At 46.7% G+C, this 25,245-nt stretch overlaps 1 long non-coding RNA gene across 1 annotated transcript in view; it reads right to left on the bottom strand.

Annotated features, from left to right (window-relative positions):
• LOC128137788 (uncharacterized) overlaps positions 1-8,642 on the bottom strand; it is a 112,777-nt gene extending 104,135 nt beyond the window's left edge. Inside the window, exons 1-2 of the long non-coding RNA XR_008233838.1 lie at positions 8,585-8,642; positions 4,486-4,615 (exon numbers count right to left, since the gene is read on the bottom strand). This is a non-coding gene — a long non-coding RNA (uncharacterized LOC128137788). The remainder of the gene's footprint in view (positions 1-4,485; positions 4,616-8,584) is intronic.
• Between the last annotated feature and the right edge of the window lie 16,603 nt (positions 8,643-25,245).

Below are 25,245 nucleotides of genomic sequence, written 5' to 3' on the forward strand. Positions count from 1 at the left end.
AAGCAAAGTTTCAGCTAACAAGACTATTTTTGGTACCAATTGCTAGGAGAAGCTGAACCTTTTAACAAAGCCTCCTCAAAACTGTAACGAGCACATTATTGCTGAGGGGAAAGAAAGAAAAAAGCTGGAGGTGGGCCTGTATCTAGGTCAGCATCAATCTCTCTGTCACCTATAGCCTTGTTTTATGGCAAGCGCGTGGATAATAAATGGTGATTATGGAAAGTGGAGGGGAAGAGGCAATCCTGAGAAATTTATAGATAGGAGAGAAATTGCATTAATAGGAGATAATACAGAGCTGAAAAACTGTTATAAAAAAGGCATTAGAAGAGCTCTGTAATTGGGGTTATTAGACACAACTACACTAGGCATTTTTTTTCCTTTTTGGGTGCATGTCACTGTGATGGATGTCACTTTCGATAGGGATAACAACAGTAAAATATCCGTGTTAAAGCCGAGTACATTAACTTTTATATTGGTGTAATTTATTGTGTTACGTGTTCCCCATCATTCAGGAACTAAAGATAAAATGCTCTTCCTTACAATGTTGATAACCATGCATACATTTTACAGGAAGAAGTATTTCTTTAAATATCTATTATATGTTAAATAATTCTTTTAACTTTCCATTACTCTTGTCAGGAGAGACAAGGAGCAGGAGAAAGGGGCTAGCTATTCATATGGCTAACATGCATCATGAGCTGGATTTGCCATTGCTCTGTATCTGGTGAAGTCATTCACGGTGCTTTTCTGGCCACACATACAAGAGATTAGTTTGCCACATGAGAAGGGGCAGAATGGACTGGACAGTAGCTACTATTTTTTAAAAACTATACATGCATCAATATGATACTGAAGGTAACATTAAGCATCACACACTTGTAAAAAAAAAATAAATAAAGGATTCTCCAGTAGAGAATCTGCTTGCAGCACTGCACTGATTTATGGTGTGGTTTGATAACGGGAAGGTGGAGTCCCTATCTCTCAAAGTTGAAACAATGGTGTACCTGCTACACGTGCACTTTAGGTGCTTAGAGTTATAGAACAAGTCAAGCCTCTACTTGTTTCTATCTGTTCTCCACTGCAGAAGCTAAACGACTGCTAAAGGAACAACAAACTTGGCCATTCCCAGGCTGTAAGTAGAAATCACAGTGGCATCAACATCACAAGTGCTAGGTCAGGCTTAGGCTTCCTGAGGAAGCAGGGAGGAAGCTGGCCAATAGTGGAGCCTTTGGCTCCAGCAACAGGAGAGCTACAGTCTGCTCTCACTCTGCCTCCCCAAACACCTCTGCACCCTTGGGCAAGTCAGTCCTTTGACTACTCTTTCCAAAAAGTGAATGCCTCCAGCTAAGCACCGTAATTGTACAGGGACAAACACAACGACGCCTTGAGGGACTGCAGCAAGAATCCTTCCTGCTTGAAGTTCAACTAGTTCCGAGATGGTGTGGACCGCTAAAGCAAACCAAACTACCCACATCAAGAGCAAAAGCACCGTTAGAGAATCTACTTCAAAACTGCATGGAAGAGGATACCACTGTGATTTCAAAAATGGGGTGGGCATCCAGGGGCTGAGCTATAGCAAGTTTTAATACTTCTAAAATAATACTATCTAAATTAATACTATCTAAAAATCACAAAAGAAGGAAATTTTCCTTCTTCCTGCCAGTCAGACCATATACACAATTCAACACAAGCATATTTAGGTGGGCTCCTGCTTTCACACAATCACTCCCAGTATCTCTTAGCCAAGTGCCCATGTCTGTAACAGCAATGAAACCTAACAGCTCCCTCCAGCCGCTATATTCCTGAGGGCTAAGGGGTCTGTAGGGCTCTGAACATGAAGATAGTTCTGCTCACATTCAGTTTTGCTTGTGAAATCAATCAGTTCACTTGCCTCCAAAAGGCAGACCTTCCCACCAGCTCTCACAGCGTGAACACAAAAAAAACCAAACAGGGTTGTGTGTAGCACAAGGAACAGGCACTGAGAAATGCAATCAGCTCCCCCAAGCTGCACTTTCAAATTGCAAATTACAGAATAGCTTCAATGTTAAGAAAGGATTAAATGACTCTGGTTTGTTTCCAAAACAAAACACTGCAGTGTGGCATTATTGAACGCCATCCCGCCCAAATGGAATTCAATACTTCATTCAAGCCCAAACATTTTTCTTCCATGTGTTCAACTGATTAAGCGAGGATTCAACTGTTTATGCCCTACTATGTGCCGGTTTGGGGTTGGGTTTCTTTTCCCTCTTAACAGTAAGTGCATTTGACCAAAGTGACTCTTGCCTACACACATGAAAAAGGCTTTAGCTGGTACTTCGGAAGTGAGACAAGGCAGACAGGAGGATTGTCTCCTTCCTTCACCTCTGAGCTAGACAAGCTCACACCTACTCAAGACCCTGACTTTTCTTTTCTTGTTCCTCATTTTGTGAGCCATACTCCGCTCTCCCCACCTCTGCGCAGACTGCACAGTTGCCTCTAAAAGGTAGAGGTCTCTTCCTGCTGGTTTCACTGGTGTTATCCACCCTAGCTCTACAGTACTGGATCTAAGATATCTAAAGTTACCTGCCATCTCCCTGCCTTCTACTGTTTCTTTCACAATGGTTAGTCTGCTGAGAAAATATTTACTTTGCATTTGAGAAAAGGTCATTGACTGGTGGTGTAAACCACTCTCCCCCAAGACAACAGGAATGGGAGTCAGATCCTAAAAGAGAAAAATCAGCCTGGAGTCTTTTTCCTCCTCCCCTGCTTCCTCCCACAGCCCATTCAGATGGCATAAAAAGGCTCTCAGTGGCTCCAAGTCCAAAGAAAGAAGGACATATTTCATGTCCCTTATGAAATCTACCTCCATCGGTCCCTTGTTCAGCTCTCAGCAGGAAGCAGGGCTCGCCCTAAATAGAACCGAGGTGGGTAACAAAACAGGAAGATTCATTTCCTGTAGCACCACAGGGCTGGCAGGAGCAGTTCCCTGTCCTCAGCGTGCTTTCCGAGGACAGTCCTCCAAGGTGGCACAAGCAAACACATGAACTGAAACAGGGGCCAGTTACACTTGACTGGCCTTGCCTTTGAAATACACCTTGTTAGGTGTGCTCGTTCCTTATACCCAGCTGTAGAAGCAGTGAGACGACAGCACATCAGCTGCATCACAGTGCTGCAGCACAGCAGGGGATGCAGGATATGAGATGAGTTTGGCAGCATAACACTCAAAGGAAGCAATGCACTTTCCTGTGCACAACACAGTGTTTTGTGTCAATTTCAAGTTCACTTTTTACCAGTAACTTGGTGGTTCCTATGCGGTTTCATGTACACAAAGAACAAAAGGGCATAAATGCTTTATAATTTCAAAGAAAAAAAATCTCCCACTCAAATGCAAGGAACAATAAAGTTAATAAACTATGTAATTACAGTCCCAGAGTACACATCTGTCTGTACAAAATACCCCCTAGTAGAGTGACCAGCCACACAGAAAACCTGTATCCTGCAAATGCAACTGCCTGAGTAACATCAAGCCTAATTCAAAGGCCATTAAACAGAATGTGAGCCTGGCTGTTAGTTTCAGTAGCTTTGGACCAAGCCACTTCAGCACATGAACAGTTTCAGCATTTCTTTCCTTGCATAGGGATATATCTGTCAATTCAGAGCAGTGACAGCTGTTTAACATGGAGCAGTGATTGGAAAGAACAAACATATTGGGGAGGACGGTGACTGAAAGTATATATGCTTGGGGAAAGGAACAGGGGAAGAAAAGGGGAATTTTAACAAGGATGAAGATCGCTGGTGTACAGATCCCTATCTGGCTTTAAACAACTTAGCTCCCATGCTGTAACAGCACAGCTGCAGCAGCACAGCTTCAGCGTGTGCAGCTCTTCCTGCCTCAGATCCTAAAGATGAGGTTTCACAAGATGGTTGGTTCAAACTAAGACCTCATTTCATTTCACCCCCCATCCTGTCCCCTGGACCCCACAGCACAGCCTCACTCTTCCCCTGGGCCAGCTGCAACATTGGTCTGATCCCTTGGAGAACTGCTGCATCTCAAAAAGTCAGCAGCAAATAAGCTATTACGGAAATAAATAGTTGTAGTTTTTGGCTGTGAGCAAAGCCAATTCACAGACAGATAGGTGAGTAAGAAAGTTGTTTGCTTTTTGCAAGGTAGAGTTCTACAGAAAGCACCAAACTTCATTCATTCACCTCCAGAGTCATCCATCCTCCTTGCTGTTCACCAAGGGTTTTGCACACACACACAATCAAGGAAGGGGTACTATGGATAACAACAATCTGCTGAGGAAAACATCATGCATTGACTTCAAACACAAACAAAAAAATGAATTGTGGCTGGGTCAGGAATTCCAATTACTTTAACACCTTCGTGGTCACCAAACATGGTATTTCAGGCAGGTCATATTCCCTGCTCAGTGCTCAAGTTAGCCCCTCTCTCCTTCCAAGACACTCACAGTCACTAATGGTTATTCCTTTCTATAGAGCACTTACCAGCAACTTGGAGAGACTGCACCACTGCCTTGCAAGGGTCCCACCATGTTTTGCTTGCGGCCTGTTCAGTTGTACATTAGAAGGATGGAAAGGTGGGCTGGCTCATTGTGCAGTTACTTTATCCAGGGGCCTGCAAGACAAAAAAGTCAGGGAGTGCAAAGAAAGGACAGCTAGGGAAGTTGCCAGAATTAAAAGATAAAGGAAACAGAGTTGCCACTACAATCACTGGTTGCAAGGTAGAGCCCCCATAGGGAGCTGTCTCTGTGCAACAAGAGCACATGCGGTACAGGAAGGCAAGTACTTGGCCCTTGCTTTGCTTCAGTTCCCTAATCCAGCACAAATGCGTTTGGGGATTTATGGGGTTTTGGAAGCTTCCAGCAAAGCTCAGGGCCTGTTCCTTGGGTTATTGTTTTCCCATCTGTTTCTCTTCATTTTATTCCATCACAGAGGCCCCATCGTGGGACTCAAGAATGTGACCGGAACAATAGGCAAAACTTGCTGCCTCCAGGACTGCAGCGAGGGCAGAGCTGCCATTGCAGGATGGGAGCCAGCAGCTTCTATATTTAGCCCTTTCTTGCTTATTCCAGATCACATTTGCACCCCGCACTCAAGAAGTCAGGAGGCTTTCACCACACCACTGTCCCTGAACACTGCACATCCAGCAGGGCCCCTGAACATAAAACACTCATTTCCCTTCTAATAAATGCCAACAGGAAGACTTCCTGCTCCCCTCTCCCCTTTCCAAATCCCTATTTTGACAGACTTTTTTTTTCATATAAGCAAACTAAACAAAACCATCTTCTCCTCTGCAAGGCTGGAGGCCTTGGAGCAGCACCAGGACTTGGGCAGCATGGCACTGCCTGTCAGAGGCAGAACTTTGCACTGCCTTGCAAAGAGGCAGAAACGGGTGAGCCTGTCTTCCCCTGTGTTTAAACCTGAGCTAAACTCACCAACCCACAGAGACTTGCCCCAAGCCCACAACCCAACACCACCTGAGGGCAGGACAGGTGAAAGAGAGCCAGGTCTGAGCATCTATGTGGCCTCGATCACTGCCATAGGATGTGCATACACCTCTCAAATGCAGCGAGTAGTGGACTGCTGAGAAAAAGCTCAGGTCTTATTGCAAAGCCCTCCCCACCGTGTCCCAAGGCATCTCTCTATCACTTTGAAGACTGAGGGGGCTCTTGCCCTGCAGGAAGCCAAGCTGACAGTGGCACCAACCGCAATGCCATTTAGCACTTAACTCATTTACCTCATCAAGGCGAGGGAATCCTGCAGAGCAAGAGAAGAACCCATCATGTTTCCAGAAACACGTAAGAGCTGTGCCGCTTGAAAATAGTTCAATGACGCAGCTTCCACAAGGGTTGTAGATTAGGACCGCTCTGCACTTTGTTTCTCCAGTTCAACCAAAGTTCTACCAAAGGCTGCTGGTGTCCCAGCGAGAGGTTTGAGCACACAGGTGCCCTCCTGGGCACCTTGCTGTCATCCATATTACTCCCCATGTATACCAAAATGTTTCCACACCTTGCCTTTTCTTCTGTAGGCATTCCAACCACTGCCAGCCCTCCATTACTTCTGAAAGCTCTCCTACTGTAAGTGGTTCTATCAAGGAGAGAAGGCTGATGCTGAATGGGATGTAAGAATTTTTTTTTTCCCTTTAAAGTATGTCTGTCCCTGGAAAATTAGTGGTACCTAGCAGTGCCCAAGCATGGATGGAGAAATTACATCTTCTGGTGGTATCACAAACCATGCCACTAAATTGCTTTGTGGCTTCAAACTTGCGGCAGGTTAAATTTTCCTCCCTGAGCTATTTGCTTCCGAGGGCTGCTCTGAGATAGCGGTGTCTGATGAGTGTTTGAAGAGGCCTGGACAAAAGCAGCATAGTTACAAGGCTGAGCAGATTGTCTTCCTGCAGCTTGGGATCCACTGAACACCTTTGCATTGCTAGCACAGGCATGCCGGCTGCGTTCATCTGCCACACAAATTCCTTCTCCTTTACTTTTGTGTCCTGGAACCTGGCTTCCCTCTGCTCATGCCGAGGCAGTGCCCGGTCAGCTGTCTGAACAACTAGCACATGCCAGTAAGCTGTAAATGAGCCCCATATGCACAGCGAGTCTGAAAGGAAGGGAACACTTTCCATCCAGCATTCCTGCAGGTCTTGAGACAGCAGTTATTCATCCAAGGTAGAGGAGAGAAGGGGGCTGGAGTTTCCAGCAGAAGAAGCTGACAGAGAAGCAACAGCAGCACTCAGGACCTTGCTTGGCCAGCAAAGCGCTGAATAAAAAAAAAATCATGCTGCTCCACCTTGCAGCCAAAACTTTCCCTTACATCTTCCCCTTCCCTCCCAGATATGCCTCCCTGGAGCAGATGAGGTGAAGCTCAGACCCTTTGGAAGCTTTAGCTTCCACAAAGGCTTTGAATTATTATCACCTCAAAAACAGGGCTGCGCTCAGGCTCAGGCTGAGGGCCACAGCACTGACACTGAGCAAGAGAGGATGCTGCCATGGAGAGAACTGATCCAGCAAAGGAGAGATGGGGGAAGACCCGAGGCACACACAGGTAACAGTGAGTTTCCTGAAGGTCACACAGCAGGTTTTAGGGTAGGACTGGAAAATGACCTGAAACTCTGATAATCCTACACCACAAGGATGCTTTTCCAGAATATCAAATATTGAACCTATGCCACCTTTCTCAGAGCAGGGGCCATGCACAACCCATCAACCGGATCCACGCTATTCCTGCATGCCTCTTCCCCTGTGTGACTGAAACAGCCCTACCACAGTGCCAAAGCATAAGCTTTCATGACAGATGCCTGGGGGAGGAAGATGCCTTCAAAGCTCTGGTGTGCAAGTATGTTTTGCACGGGCCCTTCCATGATGCTATGAGTACCCACCACATGACAAGTAACACCACATCATGCAGTGTTACCAAGGAATTTTTTCCCATGTTGCTATGACAGAGCTCTGGGGCAAACACCCCTGATGCATCCTGCAATCACCCTCTTCGTCCTCATTTGAGCACGTGGATTTGTTACAGCTAGTGCAGGAGTGGCAACTATGGTAACTCTCGTGAATGCACAGGGTCTTTAGATAACCTTCCTTTTGACTTGCCAACCTCAATACCCACAGGTACTCAGGAAAAAGCCTACTTGGTGTTACAGGAAGCACTTCTAAGCCTAGGCTATGCAAGGAAAAGGCAGACACAATGTCTCTCAAACTGCCTCCAGACAGGAGCCTCTAGCAGGCTTCACGGCTTTAGGTGGTGTGCTCAGTTGCAACTGAATCCATCCCAGTAAGGGGGGGGGGGGGGGGGGGGGGGGGGGGAGAAAGATACACCAGTGGTCCCTTTACCACCCCTTGTACATGTACCAAAAGGTCTGATTTCCTCTGTCCTCCTCACCAAAAGAAAGGAAAGCTTGTCCCCCACTCTGGCATTTCCAAGCCTGCTGTTCTCCCCTTCCCTCTTCACCCCTGAAGCATGCAAACCCTGTACCCCTGTCTTCTTTCAGCTAGTTAGAGATGCAGCTGTCAGAGATACTAACTTTTGGTAAGTCATGCTTCAGCATTAGCCAAATTCATCTGCAGGACACAAGCACTAATGCTGATTCTAATGCTATCCCCCAACATCATTACTCTGCAGCTGATTAACAAATGGCCACTTCAGCTACCTGTGAAACATCCCTTTAAAAGACACAGGCACCTCCAAAGAGTTGTTCCCCAGATAAGAGGACACCTTTCCACCCATCAGTCCCATGGCATGTGAGGCAATACTTTTGTATTGACACAGCATTTCCTCTACCTGCAGAGCCAAAAGGCTTTCAAGACACCAAACAGACCTTGAAAATCACAGTGTACAGGCAGATGCACACACCAGGGAGGACTTTCCAGGACACTAGGTCAAAGCCCTGTGAGCACAGACAGCAAAATTTCAAAACCAACCTTCTTCAAAAACTGATAAAACTCTCTCCAGCTAGCAACTTGATCTCATTCTGCTCCTGCAGGAAGATATTCCATGTCTTAGCACTGCAGTAAATGGAAAACACCTTTAATTTCAAACCTAGATTAATATCTGGTCCTCACCAGTCTTATACCACACTCACCTTTTAATTCTCAGAGCTCTTCCTTTCTCCTCCTCTGATCTTCCTCCCATCCCTTTAGAAGAAAAAGGAGTAAAAAAGGTGGTTCTCCTGGAAGCCAGATCTAGTCTATCTCTCTGCAGATACAGAGCATATACATCCTTTCAGGGAGCCATAGAAAAATTGTGATCCTTTCTGGACTCCAAGGGGAGGGTCTGGGTGCTCAGCCCTGCTGTTCCACCACCATGAGCCACCAGACCCTTAGGAAATCACTGATTTCCCACAAGCACAGCTGGGCAGCAAGACCCAGCGATGCAGCCGCTTTCCAACTGGGTGCAAGGCACAAGATGATGAAGACAAGTAAGCAGCAGGGAAGGAGGTGGTAACGGGCTTAACAGAGCCTTACAGAGCATGGACAGAGAATAACAAGCAGACATATAATACCAGAAGCTTTAACTGAGTAAGATTATAACTTTACAGATAAGTGCAATCAATGCATATGCACAAACAATTGCGGTCAATAGTGCAATTTCATCCCTAGCTGAACGATCCACTGAGTACACATGTTCAAATGTGCACAACACCATTACTGCACAACTAAAAGTCCTTTCCCATAAAGCCACACAGACTCCCTTGGGCAGAGGCCAAGCAGTTAAATAAAAAAAGTCTATCCAGAGTGAGAACTCTAAAGAGACATTTCACCATCTGGAAAGAGGAGGGGGTCTTACTCTGAGAACGCTTGGAAAGCCGAACCTACCGCAGTTAAACACGTGCCTCATCCAATGTTAATTCCCGGGGAAGAGCATCACATCATTCCCACAGCCTTATGCAGCAGGACCTGCAGCGAGCAAATGGGCCTGAAACTGCTCCATTCTCCAGACAAGAGCATACAGCTAAAGACCAAGATGGGATGGCAGCTGGCCATTCAGCATTTGCTGTTTAGTGAGGCCAGACTCACAGTACTGTTGGTGACAAACAAAACCATTGCTGTTAGTGTGGGCTTCTTCATTTCCTTTTATTATATCTCCACCCATGTCATGTAAATAAAGCTGTAGTTATCTTCCTTCGAAGCACTGCAGCAGTGAAGATTGTACTAAGCTTCAGGAGGGAGCACAGCCACAGCCAAGGCAAGGGCACTACCTCCTTCCACCATTCCCTGAAGAGACCAGACACTCATAACAATCGGGAACAAGCACTTTGAGTAAAAAAAGATCACAGGACCCTGCTCTCAAAAAGCCTTTGATATGTGAGCTGGACTAGGACAGCAGTGGTCAGAAGAAATTAAGTAGGATGTAGGACTTGGCTCCATTCACAGATCTGCCCCAGGAGGCTCTGTCCTGGTAAAGAGTAGCATTTTAGATGGCCGTATAAAATCTCTGTATTTCATAATCATGAGGTCTGTCTCCTGGTGGGCTTCCAAGAGCTCAGCTAGGCAGAGGCACCACCCATATGGATGCAATTGCAAACGAATGACCTTGGAGAGATATGGCCCAGGAGAAATTAACACATCCAGTGGGAGCTCTCATCCTATTCCCTCTCTGCCAAGGGACACAGGCAACATGGAGGAGCACAGAAAGTCTAATCTGGCAGAACTCAACCTGTATCAGGGCTCTGATCCCTCCTGTTTTACTAAAGGCTGGCCTAAGCAAGTCTTGGTACCCCCACCCCTTGTGGTAGCAAACCAGAAAGAGAAACACCTCTCTCAAGGTGAGAGAAGAGGCCAAAACCCACTGCCTTAAAGCTCAGAGCACATCATCAGTCAGAGTCTTCAGTCCCTTAAGAGAGGGGCCCCAGAGGCAGCTCAGCCTTAAGAGGCATCAACTCAGTGGAAGGTCCCAGGGATAGAGGAAGAGGAAGGACAAGAGGGCACAGCTCTCATCCCTGTAGGACAGCATACAGCTAGGCACAAGCAGCCAATGGACCAAGCGTTATTCAGCATGAACAAAAAAAGGTCTTTCCAGCCTCTGCCTCACAGCTGCTCATCTGTATCCCAACCTTTGTCCCTGACAACCCTTCTGGCTGACAGAGATGGGGGCCATCATTTCATCTGCTCCCTCCTATCACTCTCCTGTTCCAACATCCTTAGTCTACCCACCCCCACTTGCTATAAAGCTGAATGCTTCCTTCACAGGGTCACCTCCTTGCAAAAGAAAGAACCTCTCATCTGGACACCAAGTTTCCTGGATGTCATCTGACCAGGACCGGGAAGGAGGAGAGAAAGGTCTTCCTCCAGAACACGGAGGTGGAATTGGTTGAAGCAGCTCCGATCAATTGGGCTGCAGTATCTGAGAGGGTATTTTGATTCCAGTCCTACAGCAAGAGACAGCACAAGGCCAGGCGAGGGCAGATTACGTGATCTCTCAAAGCCATCTTTCACTACAGCACAACGCATCCTCTGTGTTATTAGAGGGCTTTTTCGGACTGAATGAAATAACACTCTACAGCTCTTGATTCTTACCTCAGGGCAGCAACAGCATCTCTCCTGCCCATCTTTCTTCAGGGAGGAGATTAAATATCAGAGATGAATCAAAATGCAGTCAATCAGGCAAGGCAATCTGCCAAAGTAGCAAAAAGGAAGGGAGAGCGGGAGAGAAGGTGCCTCGGTACTGAAGTGACCTGTTTAAATGCTGCTGATGAATGCTGAGCTGCTGGATCTCTCCAAGGCTCTGAGACAGAGGAAGAGAATACAGAAATGGGAACCTTCCTCCTACTCTGGAGGATGGGGACAGACACACGCCACTTCTCAAGCATCAGCTGCACTCAAGGAAAGGGGCAGACTCAGCTGGAAGAGCTGAAGACACAGTAGAAGGCTAGTCCAGCTTGGTTCTGGGAACTCAGATCTGGCAATAATCTAGAGAGGAGAATGAGACTCAAACATGTGCACTATTTCAGGAACTGAGGAAAATGCACCTCGTTCAGCCCAAGAGATTACACAGCTCCAAGGGGCTTCGGGAAGTCCCAGCCCACAAGACCCTCTCAGAGCACAGGTGCAAAGATCAAGCCTCCAGACCTGCCCTGGGCCTTGATGGGTCTCTCCACACGGGGCGTTTCCACTTTCCAACAGCAGTAACATAGTTGAAGTCAGATCTTTGGCCACAAAATCACAAGCTGATGGGGTTGGAAGCAAAAGAGGCTGTTTTAGTGCCTCTCTGTATTTTAGCCACATTAGGCCAAAGACAGCTAGAGTCTGGGAACGATTCACATTGTGCTACCACGTCAGAGTCCTGCTCCGAACCAGACCTCTGCTGTGCTACAGTGCTTTGCACAGACACACAGAGAAGGCTTTCCTCTTCTACCAGCATCTGCCTGCACTGGGCATCTGGGTAACCTGCAAGCCACAGCATCCACGTTGCAGAGAGAAACTGCCAACACTCAAAGAGCAGACTGATTTCAGAGAGCACCGCAAAGTCTTGTCAGGGGTGCCTGAAACCCTAACCACCTCGGAAATCCTGTGCCATCAGGCTGCGAGGCCAGAGAGCGCAGGTCAAAGTTCTCAGAAATGGGTTGATCACAGTATCACCTACATCTTCACGTCAAGCAGCAGCAGGTAAACCACAGCAGGAGGGAAGATGGGAAGGCAAAGCAGAGAAGTACTAGAAACTATGACAGAACGATAGAAAAACCACACCAAGAACCAGAGAAGCAAGCTACGGGTCTCCAAGGCTTACATGCACTCACACACGGGCGCAGTTTCTTGGACTGTTTATCAAGCTCAGGAAGGAAGAGGGATCAGTCTGCCAGAAAGATCAGAGATGCTGAGGCTGTCATATGACACTCCCTTTAAGAAACAAAACCCACAGAGTGTGCACACACAGAGAGGAAGCTACAAGGAAAGCCTTGAAAACAGCAGAGGAAACCCTAACCCCACCCCAGAGGCACTACCTTTAACTAAACCCCATCCCAGAAGCTAATGAAAAGCACAGCCAAACTTGCATTATTTCAGGCAGGCAGGGGACAATTTTCTGTACTCTCCTGGCCCCTCCAGCCCTTACAATATAGCAATTGGACAAATCCTTTCTCAGCCTGGCTATGTGAAGGACAGGGAGCCCTGCCGAGTCCCAAGCCTCTCCTAAGGGTGCTCAGCTCCCTTTGGAAAAAACACTTGCTATGCAAGTGCACAGACATGCCAAATATCCCTTCCTCATTCCCAGGGGCTTTGACTCCAGCTGGTATAAAAATCAGTAGAGTCAATAAAGCTCCTGGCTGTGGACCCAGCTAGAAATGGAGGAAGGTTTGGTTAGTGTAATGATTGTACCCTGGCCTGGGCAAGAGAGTTTGCCTCTTACCCTGTCAGTAAAGCCCTACGCAAACTCCTCATACAATCCTACTGTTTACAACCACTGTAGAAAAAGGGAAGAAAACCCTCAGCGGGTTGTTAAGAGGACATTGGGGCATGGATGAGACTCCCATGCCTACAAATGCAGGGACACCCATGGAGGGGGGCCAGAGTGGGAAACACATCACAGGAGCCATACAGCATCAGATGCTCTCCTGCTCTGGTTTTTAACCGCTCACACATGAAGCCCAGATGGTTTCCAGAGTGAGGAAGAAGGGTGTGTTGCTTACACAAGCAATGCCATATTTCAGTAAATATCATATGCCATCCAGACATTCTGGACTGGATCCAATTTCCGTTAGGCTTTGCTCAACTGGGGACCTGGCTCCTCCAGCAGACAGCAAACTCCATTCGTGCTAATGCATGTCTAAGGCAGATCTGTGTCTCAGGCAGACACACATTTTTACCAGATGATCCTTGTTACACCTGGCATGAAGAAAGGATTTCCAATGTTCAGCCAACCAACCTCTGCTTCCAGGCTCAGCTCAGACAAAGCAAGTTAACTCTTCCCCACCAGCACTGCATAGGACTGCGTGGGCCACAGCAACCTGCTTCTCCCACTCACCTCTCCGGGGATCCTCAGAGTCTCCTCAGGTTTCTTTCACGTGCTCCAGCTCAGAACATCATGTGTATACCTGCAGTGCCAGGAATCGCCTAGTCTATTTGTTTGATAGCTGTTACAAAAAACACAATTGGTAGTCCCCTGAGATGAGGTATTAAAGTCTCTTTGTAACATGAGATGGAAAAGAATATCTTGAGTTCCTTCCATAGGTCCTTTCCAAATGATAATTCTTAAACTTGTCTCTAGAGTAATAGGGAAGAGCAGAGGTAGGAAGCATTTCAGGAACCACCTCTTTAACATAGTAAGTTTAAAGTAATGAGGGAATTCTCCAGTGTATATAGTCCCAGGGACAGACTTGTCCTCGATACAAAACTCTAAACACAATATTAAAAGATGTTTCCCCAGCCCTGACTACTGCTTGGTGCACTAGGATGTTGGAGGTCTCTGCACAACCTCTGTCTAGTAGCCTATCTGGCTTCAGGATCTTACACTAGCCAAGGCAAATGAGGCCTCATCCAAGGAATTCTTGCAGGCATGCTCTTTAGCCAAACTCACCTTTTCAGGACACAGTACTCCAAATACATGCATCCCTCAACCTGCCAAGGAACAAATGGGACCTTGAAAGAGCAGCAGTAGCAGGAATCAACAAAACAAGGCAGGAAGCATTCCCCCAAAGAACCAACCTGTGTTTTCTCTGACCACAATTTTAATGCCTACTTCTCTTTCAGAAAGGACAGCACATCTTCCAGGCAGCTTTACTCACGCCCTCCCTTTAAAAAAACTCAAGCAAAACTCTCACAGGCTTGGCAGAGGGAGGCTAAATGTCTGGTTTGCTGGCAAAGACGACAAAAGCAGGGCTCCCCTCCTACAGCCCATGTGCACAAGACACACTGGAATGGACAACAACTTTGTTGATGCCAAACCAGAGACCTGACAGCTTTTCTGGCATTTATTTTGGATACCAAAGCCAAAAAACGCACACACTCATGAACCAGGATGGTGTGGGTTTAACACAAAAAACAGTGAGCAAGTTTTGTTCCACTCAAGTTGGGTTTCACCAGCATTAACGTACTGGTCACACTGCAAGAGCTGGAGTGGCTGTGCAGCCGCTTCCTCCCTGCACACATCAAATGGGCCAAAGCAGGAGGTGGGCACTGATAAAGCCACAGCATGAGGCACTGCTGAGGCTGTTCTTGCCTTCTTAAGAGCACTAACATCAAGTCTGTGGGGCCTCTCTAGCTCATTTCTTTGCTCTTCTGTGACTTCCTAGCTCATGGCTGAGAGCCTTTCCTCTTCCCAGCCCTCCCAGACCCTGTGTAGTAGATAACTCCTGCCTTCTCCCTGGTGTTGCATCTAAGCTCCCAAATGAAAGGAGACATGTCGTTCAGAGTAAAGCCTCAAATAAACTTTTCTCTCTGGGAGCAAAGGAGTTTATTTTAAAAACCCAAACCATGTATCTAATATATAAAGCATCTCTCACAGATCAGACCTCCAGGCAGGAAGGCTTAGCCCATGAGCACAGGCATCCATGAGCCCTGTTTTCAGCTGTTACACTGCTGAGAATACATGACCATCCCTACAACAAGGAGGAACAAACCAAAAAAAACCTCTTAAATCAGACCAGCTGGTGACATATTCCTCAAAACCTCTGACAAGTTGTAAGTGTGAGTTTTATAGCACGCACACACACACATATCAGCATGCTGTGGGGCACTCTCCAGTTACTTCCATAGCTTCCTCAGCACCCTGGAAGCTAGTGCTGGCCTTGTTCAGACACTTTGCTCAGTCCTTTTGCAAGCTCTGTGTGTCTATGTACGTCTCCCACATCTACTCCTTCTGTGGGACTCATGCTGTAAATCTTGGTATTGCTACAGCAATTTCCCAGTCTAATCACATGCCTTGTTGCATTACCACAGCAGTGATAGCTGGTTGAACCACACACCACATCCTTGCAATTGTTTCTATTACTCACAATTGACTTATTTATTAAATTTCAGCTTGCCAAGCCTTGCCAGAAGATGAGCAAGATCCCTGTCACCCCTCCTTGTTGTTGATCAGGGTGGCAGAGGGCAAGTGAGTAGGCTGCGAGTTTGAGCTGTGAAACAGTCCCAGCAATTTTGTAAGGACATGCTTTCTCCAGCAGCCAAGCTCCCTTGCATCTAAACACAAGGGCTTGAGTCCTGGGAATTAAACTCTTGAATTGCAACAGAAATCAAAAGGGAAAGTAGATGCAAACAAAGGCTAAATTAATTTGTGATTTTAGAGCAGACAAGTATTTCCACAGACTTGCTTGTAGCATGGCACCAGCTGCAGTCCCCGCATGCGGTCTATCTGCACCTACCCTCACTTGCAGATGTACCTAAGAGCAATCCATAACAGAAAAGTGCCTCTAGATGCAAGTAACTCTGCTTGTGGGGGATTTCCTAGACTTGGAACAAACAGCCTGATGGCTCCTGACTGCTTTGGAGGCCCAACCCACCATCTTGTGCCTCACAAACACTCCTCTGACAAAAGACTTCTACTCCTTGCTTTCAAAGGGGAACAAACAGAAGGCAAGTTCAGACAAGGCTCATGGCTGCTTGCCCAGCCAGGCCTCAGCTAGTTCTTCCTAGTAAATATTTGTTCTTAATTACAGTGCCATTTGCCCCAGGAGCTTGCTTGCAATCTGTAGGAGGGAGGGGGATTATGTTGTTGATAGGTAAATAATAGCTCTTTCATCCAGAGAACCCACTGCATTTTCCAAAGATGAAAGCCTCCTGAATACTTTCCCCATAGGTTAGGGTAAGGATTTTAAATCTGTCCCACTCAAGGGCATGCCAAAAACTCCCACAGTAGGTTCAGAGAGAAGGAGATGGGAGCTTCACTGTCACAGCTCCCGGTCCAGCCTTGCTGCAAGCAGGAGTCAAGTAGGACAGATGCAGCACTAGCAACTCGCAAAGCGGGTGTTAGGCAGGATCTGGTCTGCCACTGCAACATGAAGTGAGGACAGAGTCTGCTGCTGACCGGCAGCATCAAGCACATGCTGCTCTGCCATGCTTTGTCATGCCTGGCCATCACAATGAGACACTGAAGCCAGGTGGCTGAAGTTAGATGGAGCCAGGAACAAACTCTCCATCTCTCCTGGTCCCCAGGTCCTGCTTCTGCCCAGCAGGCAGCCATGCTTCTTCATGCACAGCTCCTGTATGGAGAGCTCCCAAAGGCCTGGAGCATCTAGGGAAGGGCAGGTGCTGCCCAAGCACAGAGCAGCCATGTGAAGCAATCCCACAGACGACATATGGGAAGCAGCCAATTCTCACTCTTCCCAAAAGCTGACAAGCATAAGTTTTGATCTTCCTGCACTCAGCCTTCAAAACATCAAAAACACAAATATTTATCAGCAAGACTAAAGGAAATGTAAGTGAGACAGCTCTGTCTGAGGAGGAGGTGAGAAGTGACTTCCACCCACCATGAGAAAACCCATCTGACCCTCTGGGAGGCAGTGAAGGAACACAAGCATTCCCCTTCTCCCCAGGCCACCTAGCTAACGTCACTGTCAAGGCATCCAGTATCTCAGAGTCAGAAGTCAGAGCCAAGCCAGCTCCAGCTCCAGAATACATCACCTATGTCTTCCATAAAGAAGAAAAATAAACAAAACCAACAACAATAAAAACCTAACATAGGCAATCAAAATCAGTATCTACCCATGCTACAGCTGCCTCATTCCTAATCCATTCCCAGTAACCAAGCCCAGCACAGAGAGCTGAGTAAACACCAGAAATGAGAGGAGCCTTCAAAGAGCAGGTCCTGAACTTTCAGGGGAGAGCCAGACATGCAGAAGTCTGACACTCTAATATTTAAAAATCCAAGATAAACTGTACTCCTTTCCTCCCATGTTCAGCCCATCATTCACGAGAGGGTTTTTGCATGTCCCAACTAGGCAGGAGCAGCTACAGAGATGATACCGCACTTTTAATGCCCAGGAAAGCAACACAAACCCTGCAGCACCACCTCTGCTGCTCTCCCCCTCCTTATCATTTACAAGCAGATTTGCTGGGCTTGGTTTTGTTCCACTTTCCAAACATCACCCAACCTCCCCCCCCCCCTAAACTCTGCTTTAAAAAAAAGTGCCATCCCCTCCCCCCAGCTGTAACAGACTGGCCTGAAATCTATTGCCAGCATGCAATAAGTATTTGTATGGTCCCTTTGTAACTTCATTCATCTCTCTGTACTGCAACACTTGAATCATTTAGCATTTTCCCCTCTTACTCAAGGTCTTCAAGTTCCTAGATAGGGATTTAACGAAGCCTCTGAAACCCCCCAGTCCAATATCCTCTACTAACACCGTCACAGTGAGCTGGAGTTTTTCAGCTTGACCCATATGTGAAACCAGGTGTGGTGTGAGCAGTGTGAAAGGAATAGCCCCATAGCTGGGAGACAGCCAGTCCCAGGCCTTGCATCTGTGCTTCTACACAAGCCGCAACTCCATGAGCAGTTAAGGCAAATGGTTCTTTGCGTTATGTCCAGTAAAGGACTGCAGTGGAGCTACGGGACCAGAAACGTAGCTGGTGTCAAGTCTTTCCTCTGGTATGTCGCTATGTCCTACCCACCTGAATCTCTTTATTACATCCTTTAGATGTTTACTTTGTTTCCTGCCACTAAATTCGTCAGAGAGGCTTCCTTGCTATTATGGTAGTTATAAGGTACATGGTTAGAGGCACATTTTATAGTGTGCCTAAACAAGGAGTTAATCCTATAAATCTATGTAAGAAACACAGTACATTTAGAACAATGAGTGAACAAGGAGGGAAGTTTTGAAAGGCCACTTTCAAACAATCCTTGTTTATCCCTGACTGAGGCTGAACCTTTAACACAACAATCTGCCAACAAGCCCCAAGCTATCTAGACCCTCCATCTGTAAAAGGCACCTTAAAACCAAAAGTACCATTAGGTCCCTGATGCTTTCCCAGAGTCCCGTTCCTGAGCAGTCCAGAGCCTTCCAAACACAGATGACCAGCTTACAACCTTGTCCAAAATGCAAGAACTTGCGTTTGGGGTTAATACAGCTTTTTCCTTTTGAAGGGGGGTAGGGCGGGCAGCCAGTGAGCATAAGCAAGTTTACATACAAAGGGTTGAAACAGAAAGAAAAAGTGTTCCAACAAAACAAATTACTTTCAGGTTAATGTGTTTTCCTTTCCTGATGCAGGACAAACTACCTTAAAATGCTAGCAAGGAGGAAGTGTGTTTCTCCTAACTTTGTTCTCTAACAGTTGCAGGCTAATACAGAGGAAGCAAAGGACAGGGTTGAACAGATTTCTCACCAAAACCTTTAAGCCTGAAAAGATCTATCAGGCAATAGCAGCTACTGGTGACTTATTGAATGAACTCACCTTAAGACTAAAGCAAAAGGCCCAGACTCTTGATCCTTACGGTCCCCTGAAACGAGAGGAAGGATGCACATATGTTTAAGTTAATTCATTCAAAGTTTAGGCACACACCCTCTTACCTTTAGCAATACAGAGCATAAATATTCACCAGGGAATGGAGCAGGGCAGGGGAGACCAGAAGAAACACTACACATCTTGTGAGTCACAGAAAGCCATAACAGAGGATTCATTAACTAGATTCAGGTGATCCTATTAGCTTTGCAATTGCTGCACATCAGGCTGCAGAGTAATTAGGGCTGCAATTCAGAAGGATTTACCAGACCATTTTTTATTAAAACACAGTTGTTGTTAATCGGCCTGACTGAAGCCTTCAGAGCTATTAGCCTGCTGCACAGAAGTCATAATTACTTCATCCACTGGGGAAGGAGGCATCAAAGAAACTGCCTGGGATCATCTGCAGGTTTAGAGAACCAAAGGAAAGCCAGGGAATTCAGTGGGACATCTCCCTTTGGCATCACCACAGGCTTTTGATCAAGTTTCCAAGAGGAGCACTTGGGAGGCCAGCGGAGAATGTAAGAACATCAAGCCTACACAGGAAGGATTTGCCATCGGAAGTATGCCAAGGCAACACCCAGATGTATTAGTTGACTCAGAGTTACTGCATAAGTCCTAATTGCTGCCTAAAAGTTTAGTGGTCCACCTGAATTACATGATCTCTATCTGCTGAGGATGTTTGGCCACCTTGCAGCATCTCACAGAAGCATGGCCCATATTTCTTCTTCCAGAGGCAAAACATTTTTCAGCGCAGACAGACTCAACCACTCCAGAGAGGGGTAAAGCGCAAGCATCTCCTGCCAGAGCAGTGGAGCGTGATCAGCTCCTGGGTTTCTCAGCATATGGCTAGCTGTGAGAACAGGAGGATACATCCCAGCTCCAGTCTCTGACCTCACTTCCACCAGGTTAAAGCAGGCTTCATTCAGGTGACAGAGAACTGGGATCAACAAGTCTGGCCACATGATTGAGAAAGAGCGAGGCATCCAGGCACCTGCTGTCTTGCCCCGCTCTGCTTCCGCAGACACTACACACACAGCCCTGTATGAGAGCAGGAGGGCAGAGACACCAACAGAGGCAAGGGAAGAAATGATTTCCCTCTCCACCCTCTCAAACCAGACTGGCTGAGCGTAGGACAGGGGCTCTGTGAGTCAGGCTGTCCCTCCTCTGCCACCAGCACTGCCCATTCACCTTCCTAGCCCCCTTTGCTCAGAGGTTCACTACCAGTACGCTGAACATCCTTTCCCAGTTTCATCCCCACCACACCAGCTGGCATCTGCAGCAAGCATGCTCCTGGAAGGAGGGAACCGGCAGGCTACACTGCCCGACAGACCACAAGACCACACTTTTGTAGTTCCTGTGCATCCATGTATGCTGTAAGAAACCCTGCCAGACCCTCTGAAACTCAACACCTTCACCCACATTAAGCAATACAGACAGTTTATCAACAGTCTAAAGGGAAGCTCAGAAAGGAGAACATGATAAAAGAGCAAGTGGAAATATGCATGTACACACAGGCTGTGAGGATGCGGAAATAACATTAGGCCAATAACAAGTAGCCAACCCTCACCACAGGCTCTGGAAGGGAGGAGATCTGCTTGTAAACCAGGCACCTTCAGAAGAGATACTTTGACTTTTGTGCTCTGGAGAGCCAAGACTGATGCAGTCCGCTTTGCCCAAGGTTTCTAAATAGCTGATCTGATGCACCCCTCAACCACCTGTCGCAGCGCCCAGCCTGGGCTTGCTCCAGTGGGAAGAGCACAGTGGACCTCTGACAGGGTCTCCCTCAGAAATGTCCTGCTTGGATGCATGACACGGAAAGCATGAAGGACATTCTAACCAGTGCAAGGATGTACTTCTGAAGAAGAATATTCTGTTTTAATAAGCAGGCTAAATGAACATGTAACTATTCCAAGGGGAGGGGACAGGGGAGATTTTGCCAGCTTCCTCTCCTTGAGTGCTTCGCTTTAGCACATACGCCCTACAGGGAAGCCTGTACATTGTCTAAACCTAGTGTAGGTTTTACATCATTAGCCTCGTATAACACCTAGCACAAGACTCATGATGTAATGCAAATAATTAAACATAAAATCATGGTTGGCAGTTGACAGAAGGGAGTTGGTTGGAACAGCTCATAGTGGCAGTTTGTTCTTCCTTTGCCCTAATTCAAGTCGCAGAGGTGAAAAGTGCTGTCCCGCCTAGCAGGATCATAGCACAGTGGAGACGAGGACCCCTCAGAATTTCCAGACCAAATAAACTGCTTGTTAACTGTCTGACCAACTGCAGAGGAGATAACTGTCTGGCTCTGACTTGCTGGCACCCTGCCAAAAGAGGTTAAAAAAAGAAAAAAAAAACCTCACACTCCAAAGACTTCTGAAGCCTTTTAGAAATAAAGCTATAATAATAAAAGTAGATCTGATCGTCATAAACCATCAATACTGAGCTTAACTAAACATTTTCCTCTTTTGCAGCTGGACACTAGAGCTAGGTGTACAACTTGGAACCAAATGCTCACCAAATTATTAACTCCTTTGTCAGTTCACAAATTAGCCATGAACAGACTTCAGTTTTGATGACTTTACTCATTATGTTCAATTACTCAGTGTATGGCTTATGTGAATATATTTCAGCTAATAGATAATTCACAAATTATTCCTTTGGTTGCCCAAATTGCATGGTGACTTTCAAACATAAGATCACCTAAATCACCTATTAAACTTGGATTCCAAGTGGAGACAGCCTTAAGGGACCTGGTTTTCTAGACACTGCTTATGGGCTCTCTCACCACTGGTTTGGGGCAAACTTCCATAGTCAATTTTTTAAATCTAGGCCAGATTTCTCTTTTATTTTAAATTTGAAAGTCACGGAAAAAGTTTCCAAATTACAAACTCGCATTCTGTGGACACTCCTGAGAATAAACTATTAACATTCCCATGAAACTCTTAAAAAGTGCTGCATGCACAGCCAGAAGCCCTATGTGCTGTTTCCCTTTGAATCCTTCTCAGTTGTTTTTTTTTTTTTCCCTGAAGGCTTCATTGAGCTCTACTGGACATAAATAAAAAAGTTAAACATTTCCTTTTCTGGTATATCACACCAATTGATATTTGACTTGCAGACCTTCCAGGTATAGAAGGTTTTGTGTTCTTAAGGGAATGCGTCTCCAAAATGAAGCCTTTTTTGTATGTTTTCCTGTTTACACTTCCATTGTGTTGCAGTCGTAGTTTGCATTTTTTTTTTTTCCATGCAAAGCAACAAGCAGTTTCAATTAACAAATTACAGATTCCTGTAAATATTCTCTACTTGGGGAGGGTAAAGGAGAGGGTTCGGGGACAGAGGAAGAATAAAAAAACAGAATAAGGGTTATAAAAGTGAAAAGTAAACAGGCTAAGTGACTTCTTAAAAATCCCTTGCACAGAAGACACCTGTCTTCCAGTAGGTGCAACAGAAGCAATCACATGAAGCAGCAAAAGGGGATATACTGAGACCCAACAGCAACTCAAGACCAGTGAGGCTTACTAAAAGCCATTGGCCTTTATCAGAAAGGCATGCCAACAGCAGAACCACCCATTCCTCTCAGTCTGTGTCTGCAGGAAACATGATAAAAACCTTCACCAAAATATAAATAAGGAGTCAGGACTTGCCAGCTTGTTATTTTGCACGACAGCCGTGCCACAGGGGTGCTGCCTGGGATCACGTCCCTGCTGACTGGAGTACTGAAGAAAGTGGGGGGCAAAAGATGGCACCCACTCTAACCTGGCTCTCACTGGTTATTTTGGAGCCGTGCACCTGAAGTCATGTTTAGAACCAGGAAGGAGGAAGATGCACAGACTAGAGGTAGGCTGTGCTCTCCATTCAAAGCTTTGCTCTGCTCACCAGGAATATCTGACCGCAGGCAATTAAAACTGGCTCTCTGGTGTTGTTTGTTGCTTCGTATTCTTGTCCGTGGTCACTGGTAATGGAGCACACAACAAAACTCCCCACTTTCCCCACCCTGCTCTTCCAAACACAGCAGTTCACCCAAACCCCAAGACTGGGTGCTCACCCAGGAAAGGCCTCCACTTTCAGGAAACTGGTTACTTCCACCAAAGCTGCATTGGTTAGCAAGTTTAATGAATGAAGAATGCCCTAAGGAGAAAGGAGACAAGCGAGAGTTTGGCACAGAGCATCCACCCCGCCCTGCTCACTGAACACCAGTCCCTCCCAGTGCTGTGAAGAGCATTTACCAGGGCTGCCCCAGAGCCGGACCTGGAAGTCAGCCTGTCCTGAAACCCCACCCCAAGATCCTCCTGTGTGCTCTGCACCTCCTCCTGGCTGAGCCTTCTCTTCTTGAGGGCTTCCCATATGTCAGGATGCTGCTGCCTGCATTTCTCCAGGGGACACGTTCCCAGGTGGGGATGGCTACAGATCAGGACTCCAGCATTTGGGTACTCTGGTGTGACACCTTATGCCTATGCTTAGCGCAGGCGTTGGGAGAAGAAGGCTGGGCCATGAGGTTCTGGTGAAAGCTGGTTTGTTAAAAGCTCAGGGCTCAATCCCTGCTCTGCCACCAACTTTCTGTTCGTGGCTCAGTCCAGGGTCTGCTCACAGCCTGCACAGGACATCCCTTTCTATCCGTCTCCTGCCCGGCTGAACACCCTATGGCTGGTGTGTGCCTTCCACAGCCTGCAGCACAGGGACTGCCCTTCTTGCGGCAGACCAGATCCCAACAGCACACACAAAACAAGAGTTCTTGAATCTGTCTTCTTTCTGCAGCAAGTCTAAACTCTCGCTCCAGTCCTTCCACCTTCCCAAACTCCCGTGCCTCACCAGGCCACTCGGGGCCTTGCAGGAATGCTGATCGCTTCAGCCTCACAGCTCTTCACCGCAGGGTATCTGTCATCTGTAAAGGGGGAAATATCACACAGCAGCACCTGGCTACCAAAGGATCAACATTCAAACATCCACGCTACAGAAGGACTCAGGGATAAAACTAATAGATAAGGGCAGGCTTTGACCTGTGCAAAGGCATGGAGCATCTGGCAAGGAGAAGACAGCAAAGGTGAAATCCAGTGAGCTCAGTGACCAGGCACAGAATTTTAGCAGCAACCATGGAGCACCACAGTCAATGTTTCCAGACCTGACTGGCACCAGGCAGGATTAAAGCTCCACTTATAAAATTACAAGGTTAATAGATGTTACAAGCACATTACCAGGTGTCATGACTTGCTGGAAGCACATCCCCAAAGACAGCAGAAGCAATTACAAGCATTCTGTTCACTATTCAGCTGCATCAACCACCCATAGGCACTACTTAGCAACCCTTTATCAAAGTAAACTTAGCACAAAGGAGGATCTGGTGTGCCCACACCACTGTGTATGTCCTCTGAGCCAGCCTGCTCCCCGAGTTCATCTTAAACAGAGCCCAAATGCATCAGTCATTTTAAAATAAAAAAAAAAACACAAAAAAAACCCATCAACAAAACACCAACCAAAAAAAAACCCCAAACCAGTCATTGGAGCTAAACTGTGCACTGTTTAGAATAAAGTAGAACCCTTAGATCACATAACCTGCTATGGTGAAGAGAAAACAACAAAGAAAACCACCTGGGGAAGGAATGGAAGTTCACATGGCATGAGTCTTCTGCTGACTTTCAGGCAAAAATCAACTATCCTGGGAAGGCCAGAAATGATAGGAAATGGGAAACTAAGACAAGGATGGCTGAAAGGCCTCGTCCTAACTCATACAGGAAGCTTGGGACAGGGAACTACTGTATCACTCGTCTTAAGCCAAGCCTGGTGAGATCTCCTGTCCAAGCTGGACTATGTAAAAGGGACAGAAAGTTTCTAGGAAGCAGCAGGGGTTTTGTACATCTCTGTAGCTTCACAAACTTGGTCCAAGACAAGGCCTGTAAAGTGTCTGAAAGAAGGAGCAGTGATCAGCCCAGAGCTGAGCAATAAATAAAACACCAACACCATCAAGCACCTGTGAGCAGGATGGATAGTAAAAAGCCAAACGAGTCCAAACCCGCAAGGACATGACGGCATTTTCCAGGAACTTGCGACACCGCCTTCAGGGTGGGGATGAGCAACCAGTGTCCACACCTTGTTGCATTTTAGTCATTTGTATGCTTATGGGATCATACTTGGAATACCAGCCGCACATGAATATGTGGCTAAGGACCCTCACACAATCCCGTAAGGGCAATTCATTTCTCACAAACATGCACATGCTCTCACCCTGCTTGCAAATGAAACACACAGAGACATCACAGGCTCTGCACATGGTGCCATGATGTGGATAGGACAGGGACAGGTAGGAGGCAACTCTTCATTTTAACAGGTTGTCTAAAAAGGTTCATAAAAGCAACTGTCTGTAGAGAACTCCCCACCACAA

The sequence above is a fragment of the Harpia harpyja genome, chromosome Z (assembly GCF_026419915.1).
Source record: "Harpia harpyja isolate bHarHar1 chromosome Z, bHarHar1 primary haplotype, whole genome shotgun sequence".
Taxonomy (NCBI): Eukaryota; Metazoa; Chordata; class Aves; order Accipitriformes; family Accipitridae; genus Harpia; species Harpia harpyja.